At 43.5% G+C, this 7,168-nt stretch overlaps 1 pseudogene; it reads left to right on the top strand.

Moving 5' to 3' along the window:
* The first annotated feature begins 2,042 nt into the window (after window positions 1–2,042).
* LOC102487853 (olfactory receptor 149-like) overlaps window positions 2,043–7,168 on the top strand; it is a 54,817-nt pseudogene continuing 49,691 nt past the window's right edge.

The raw sequence follows: 7,168 nt of genomic DNA, 5'->3' as shown, positions 1-7,168 counted from the left end.
AGGAGCAGGAGTCTGAGCTGCCCAAGAGGGCTGGTAGGGATATTCCAGGCCTGTCACCTGTGCGCCGCCTGGGGTCTTGAACCTCACACTTGATCATGTGGGATCCAGCCACCTTAATCAGGTTGCCCGAGTCTCTTTTTTTTTTTTAAACTTTAAACTTTTTTCCACCCCCACCCCCAGAGGGCATGTGTGTGTGCGAGAGAGAGAGAAAGAGAAAGCAAATCACATATCATATGATCATGTCAGAATCCATTCACCTCCATTTCTCCATCCTTTCCAGATTTGGGGCATGTACATACATGCATCCAGTGTGTTCTTCAAGCTGCGGGGTCTGAGACTCAAATTGCATGATTGACGTGTGGGATTCAGCTTCCTTATTCACTAGGCCATGAGCTGCCCCCCGAGTCTCATTCCTTATTCCAACCTGTGCCACTCACTCACTCTGTGCCAGCCATTGGGTTGTTGTACTGTGTGCATTTAATCCTCAGCTCCATGGTTACACTTCACATGTAAGGAAACAGGGTATACAGCAAAGGGAATTCAAGGCAAAACCAGGGATCAAACCTAATCTATTATACTTCCCGGGGGTGGGGGTGGGGGTGGAGTGTGTTCCATACTCTTCCACTTAAGCCATAGGTTCTGGTGATGCTGTGAAGCGATCAAAGCATGATCTCAAAAGATACAGATTCTTTGCCCATTCTGGACAATATTTAAACATATTCAAAGTGACTTTTGCAACTGTAAATTTCATGAAATCTCAGTTTAGATTAAATATTTCCAATGAAAGTTTAACATCTCAATTACATTTGGAAAAATATTATGAAGAAAAGTACATAAAATATCTTATTAAGGGCCAGCAGGTGGTGTAGTGGTTAACACATTGGATCCCACATGGACAACTGTGAGGTTCAAATTTGGACCTGGTAGTAGATGGACATGCAGGGTTCGTGTGCGCATGCCCAAAATCCTGAGAGAAAATAAAGAAGATGGTGGGTGGGATGGGGGGAATGTGATTTCTCACAGCCTTTCTCTCTCCCTGTCTCTGTTTCTCTCCAGCAATGCCCTAAAGCAAATTAAAAAAAAAATCTTGTTAATTATTTTCAGTTGATTAAATGTTGAAAAGATAGTATTTGGATACATTGGTATAAGACATATATTATTAAGATTAATTTTGTTTCATTTACTTCTTCCAATACAGCTAGTGGAGAATGTAAAGTTAGGGACTAAGTCCACATTACCAAGTCAGGTGCCATGGGAGCCCTGCCCCTCATGGCCTTGCACTCACATTGAACAGAAGGTGCATGATGGTCTTAGGCATGAGGTCCTGCATGGTCTTGTTGACAATGGCCATGTATAAGTCCACCAGGTTCTGGATGGTCCCCACCTGCCACTCCAGCTATGGGTCCATGGAGTTTATAAAATTGTCCGATCTGTTCTTGTCAGTCTTGCTGGCCTGCACTGGGGAAAAGAGGGCACAAGGGTAGCTCCAGGCAACTTCAGGGTCTCGGGCTCTTTGAGGCAACATGGAACACTGAGGCACAGACAGAAGTAACTGGCCTGAATACACAGGCATCCAGCTCCCCACACAATCTAGAAGGTCTCAGGTTCTGCCACCCTGGACCTCCCAGGACCCTGGGCTACCCTCATTCAGCCTTGACTTGGCTCAGACTCTGGCACCTAGAATTAACACTGTTTTCCAATCCAGAAATTAGAGAAGGGCAGTTTTTACTCGAAGACCTGACCAGAGCTAGTACCAGGCTGCAGAGAACTGGGAGAAGGCAAGGTGAGGGGAGCACACTCACTTTCTCCTTGTCCTGGGAGGCCCACATCAGAGCCACAGAGGCCACGATGCCAGCTTTGCCACCACCACTGCCACCAGGGAGTACAGCAAAAACAAACATGTGCAGAGGGAAAAGAATGAACTGGGGCACCACACCCCAACACTAAGGCAAGTCTAGACATTGCTGCAGTGGAAAGGGAAGGTATGAGAAGTTAGTCACAAAACACCACCATCTTTGGAATGAAATACAGGAAATACCATCATGGCAGAGAAGGTGACGCAGAAAACTGCCCCTGGAGAAGGATGGGAGACCAGAGGCTTAACTGATCCCACACAGGTCAGGTAGGGGAAAGGATTCCTGCTATTTCTTTCTTTTTAAAATTTGCTAAAGGGTGACCAGTAGATGATTCCCACATGGCCGACTATGGTTCAAGTCCTGGACATGGAGGCTTGAAACTCACACTGGGCATGTGTATGTGCACATGACCAAAATCCTGAGAGGAGAGTGGAGGAGAAGGCATTGTGGTGTGGCCCAACCCCTTTGGAGGTTGATTTCTTACTAGTATTAACTTTTATACAATGTCATGTAAATGAAATCATAATCTATGTTTTTAGTGTCTGGCTTCTTTAAGCACATTACTTTTGAGTTGTAGCCAGGTATTATATGTAATAGTAAAATGTTCCTTTTTATTGCTGGTATTGCAGGTACTGTATTAGAAAGCTATGCCACAATTCCTTTATTTAGTAGTTGATGGGCATTTGGATTGTTTTTATTATGAACAAATATTTTAGCCCCATTTCTAGAACTGGCGGGAAATTCTTTTATACTGCAATGGTTTTTATTCTTATTAGTAAACTAGGACTAACTATGTGAGATTATTAGTGTTTTGGGAATTGAAAGAAAATCAGTTGAGGAGACTGATGTAGCCATTCTTCATAAATCTGTTCCACCCAGCAGGAGTTTACCTCTCATTTGTCTAGACTTTGATAGTTGTCTTCCCTGCATCATTAACTGAAATTAACTTTTAACTTAAGTTTTAAAAACTAAAGATGAAGACCCTGACCAACCAGATCCTTCATGGGTTCCAGCCCTAATGACCTCTGCCCAGCTGCTGTCATTCTCTCTCATCCTGTGCTGTAGCCACTCCAGCCTTGTTTTGGTGTTGGGATATTCTGTGTGCCCTCCTGCCACAGCTCCTTTGCACACACTCTTGCCCCTACTGGGATTACTGTTCCTGCCACTCCACAACTAGTTCACCTGACCCTTCTTTCAAGCTTCTGGATGCCCCTGGCCAGATGGCCCATAACATGCTGGTCAGAGTTTAAGTCCTATTTTTCCTTTTCTAAATTGCCAGAGGGTACATACGGTAGCCAGAGAGAGAAACATAGAGATGAGGGGGGAGAAAGTACCCCCAATAGGGCATGGTTATGCTACAATCCCTTTTCCTTCATTGCTCCATCCTGTTAGGACTTGGGGCCTCCAAACATATATGTGCCCACTGGGGACAGGATGCAAACCACGGTCAGTCATGTGGGATCTGGCTCCCTTAACTGCTAGGATCTGGGGCTAACCCTAAACTCTACTATTTTAAAATGCAATTTTTTAGTTAAGGTCTGACTGTCTCTCCAGGCCCAACTCCATGAGAGCAGAGGCTTCAAGTTCCGTTGTATGTAATTCTCTCATTGTAGTTACCATGCTGGACTGAAATTACCCATTTATGAATCCTTCCCATCTTTAGGCCTGAAAATTTTCTGAGGGCAGTGTCCAGGTCTTTTTCTAACAGTGTGCTCATTTCAATAACATTTGATAAATTGAACTGAATCAACTAGATTTTATTGAACAGTGTCACTTGGGAAAATGCACTTGAAATTTCAGAACTTTTAGTGGAGAAAACCCATAAAACAGTTTTTTATGAACACCTTCTTGGAAATCAGTGATTTCACAGAAAATGTTTGCTTTTATTAAAAGTCAAGTTTACATAAAATGAACTAGTAGCTAGTGCAATGAAATTTGGAGAGTAGACTAGAAGGATCCATGCCTCCCAAAGAAGTATCATATTGTAATTATAAATCCAAGAGCAGCAGAGAAGAAAGAATGCCTGCCACTCAAAGGTTCATCTGAAGTTTAGTAAGTCAGAGCATAAACAACTAATGGAATCTCATTGGCTGTTGCACTGGGATTTGGTTCTGAGCATACGGACTTGCTGTGTCATATCCTTAGCTCTCTTGGATGACATTTCCTGTCTCATTACAAGAGTTGTACTCTGCTGTGTTGACTCCATAAATGTGGCCTAGTAAGAAGGAAACATCCTTCGTTGGGGCTGGCCTTTTGCAGAGGCTGATCAAATGGGCCTCAGGGATTTCACATCTAAATGAAATAGAGAGAGGAAGGGAGAGGGACGGCAACTTCTCTTGTAACTTGAATTGCAGGGTGAGGGATTAGCAGTGAAGTGAAGGCCCATTGCTCACCCAGCAGGATTTGAAGACTGATGCAGAGAACCACAGGCTCTCACATCCTAACAGGACCTGTCCTCAGCTCTGCTCACCCTGGCTCCAAGGAAAACATGCAGTCATTTGAAAAAATTGTTTTCTTGGGGCCAGCAGTTGGCATAATGGCTATGTCACTGAACTACCACATAGTTGACCACAGTTCAAGTCCCAGACATGGTGGCTTAAATTCATTCCAGGCGTGTGCATGCCCAAGATCCCGAGAGGAGAATGGAGGAGAAGGGATTGTGGCGTGGCCATCCCCTCTGGGGGGTGATTTCTTGCTTTCTATCTCTCTTTCTCTCTCTGTCTTTCTGGCGAGCACACATGACCTATAGCAAAAACCTCTTAAAAATTGTTTTCTTTTATACTGCCTCCTTCCTATCATCATAGATTTGGAGAATATTCAAGCCTTGGAGGATAAAATAGTCTCTTTAAAGAACATTAAAGTCATTTCTGAATTGAAAGAATTAACCTGGTTCAATTTAGTAGTAGTATGACAGGACACCTTAACAGGCAACTTTTTTCCCATAGAATACATGTGCTTGCCAGAGAGAAACTGAGAGGGACAGTGAGAGGTAAAGTGAGAAATCTCCCCCTATAGGGGAATGGAAATGTTGCAATTTCTTCTCTGTTCTGGGATTTCAGGCATGCATGCAGATCTGCCAGGCATGATTTTCAAGCTGTCAGGTCTGTGATGCACACCACGGTGGACTGTGTGGGAGTCCAGTGCCTTAGCCACCACACCACCTGGTGGTCCCTATAAACAAGTAATTTGAAAGAACATTCTGGAGCTCCAGGAACCCACTGTGATGGATTTAGAAGCACTAGCTGCAGGGTCCAGCCTCGATGTGGGTGGGTTATCTCGATGGAGGCGGCGCAGGTGAACAGAAGACAAAGGCCTCAGTGCCTTTTCATGCATGTCCTATGCTGGACACACCCAGAGATCACTCTCTGAGGAGTGGCAATTGCTAGGAATCATCGTGCATTTTTATTGAAAATGTGATACATGCAAGTAAAGGGAGAGGGGCTACGTGTTTCAATTATCAGCTCATAAAGTTTTTAACAATAGGGAACATAGATTCTATTCAGGGTTGGATTAAGGGTGGGTCTAGTGCAGTTCCGCAATTGTAGGTGGGTCTCCATGGAATGCAGTTTCGGGAAAGTGGTTCCCGTAACAGAGATGATTATCAGCTGATGTGGCGCAGCAGCCATCTTGTGATTAACGGGAATGGGGCTGAGAAAAGAAAATCTCAAGTAAAGATATTAGGTCTTATGGATCTTAATAAAGAATGATACTTATACACTTTTGTAGGGATCTAAAACTTGATTTGAGGAGTCCTAATATATTTATTTCACTTGGTGAGGGTGGAGGTGTCCTGGGCCAGTTTTGGCCTAATCCTATTTTAAGTAAAGGAAAGATTAAGTTTACCTTAAATGTATTTTGAAGGGCCTCCAAAGGTCAAGATTATTTCTGCCTAGAAAGAACTTCAGCCCGCCCTCTACTGTGACCATGGAGATAAAGCATTGTAATTAACAGTAGGTGATCAGAGCAAAGGGGAGCGGTCAGGGGACTTCCTGGAAAATTTTATCATTTACTCAGGATGTATAAGAGAGCTATGTAATTCTCTTACAGTAGTATATTGGGGAGTCAGAGGGGTTCGCTTCCCAGCAAGGCTTCCACAGTTTCTGGAGCAAAATCCTAGGTCGAGGGGGGGGTGCACAGTAGTGGCCTTGCCAACTTACTGAACTGACCAGAAGTGGGGGGGTGCTCAGACAGATCCTGGGGCCTCGCCGGTTGGACTCCTCCAACTAGCCTTCAAACATTTTGTATTAAGAATACTGCCAAAGGTACTCACACTGGCCCGCAGAACATACTCAACAAATATTTGTCAAGTAAATACAGGAAACCTTAGGCTGACTTAAGTTTCTGAGAGCTTCCCAAAATCAACAGAAAACCTTAATCTCAGCCATACTTTTCTCAAATGCATTGGAAAATGACACATGGACTTTTGCTGTTTCTCTTTGGCTTCTCAATCCAGTTCTCACTTATCCAAAATTAGAAATTATATTCCTGACAGTTAACAGACATAAATGGAATTGCAATGGCTTAATAAAGGCTAAGAAGGATATGTTTTTATAAATATTCACCATGAAATTACACCTTTTTTTAAAGTTTACTTATTTTCTGAGAGAGAGATCCTTAACAGGACCTTCATATCATCGCAATTCTCACCCGAGCCCTCCAGGCAGCCAGGGCCTTGGTATGGTCAGGTAGATCCTGGATACAACTCAGAACCACCACACATGTCTCCAGCATTGGCATCAGGGCCATACTACTTATGCCACCACATCTAGACCCCAACAAGAAATCATTCTTAAAGAGGAGGCAGAGCCCTGAGTAATCTGAAAATACTGCACAAATATTGAAAAAGAATATCTTGGGGTTTCAGTGGCTATGACAGAAGAAACTAAAAGATGTGTTGATGTTAGAATTAGAGAGCTAGAGCAGCTTTCCACACACTGACAATCAGACCCATCCTGCCCTGGGGTGGGCTGAACATAGACCGGTGTGATGGAACCCAGGGCCAGAGGAGGGCGATCTCACCTAAGTGTGCTGGCCACCATGGTGAATTATAAGGACCTTACAAAGAGGCTGTTCACACTTCAAGTTTGTTGTGTCTGCATGTTTCTGTGTTTTCTCTAAGAATGAGGTATGGTTTTTCCTCACTCTGCCAAAGAATGATCTGAAATATTATTAAACTCATGATTTCCCAGATTAAATACCAAATCCCAGGAATATAATAACGTTTTTTAAAAATTTGTTTTAAATGGACTTCAACCTTTGGTCTCCCTCAAATCTATGAACACATTTCCCCACTATGAGTCTTTTACTATGTC

The sequence above is a fragment of the Tupaia chinensis genome, unplaced genomic scaffold (genome assembly GCF_000334495.1).
Source record: "Tupaia chinensis unplaced genomic scaffold, TupChi_1.0 Scaffold147980_1, whole genome shotgun sequence".
In the NCBI taxonomy this organism is placed as follows: Eukaryota; Metazoa; Chordata; class Mammalia; order Scandentia; family Tupaiidae; genus Tupaia; species Tupaia belangeri.
The sequence above is the reverse complement of the archived record's forward strand: the minus strand, read 5'-3'. Positions and strand labels throughout refer to the sequence as shown.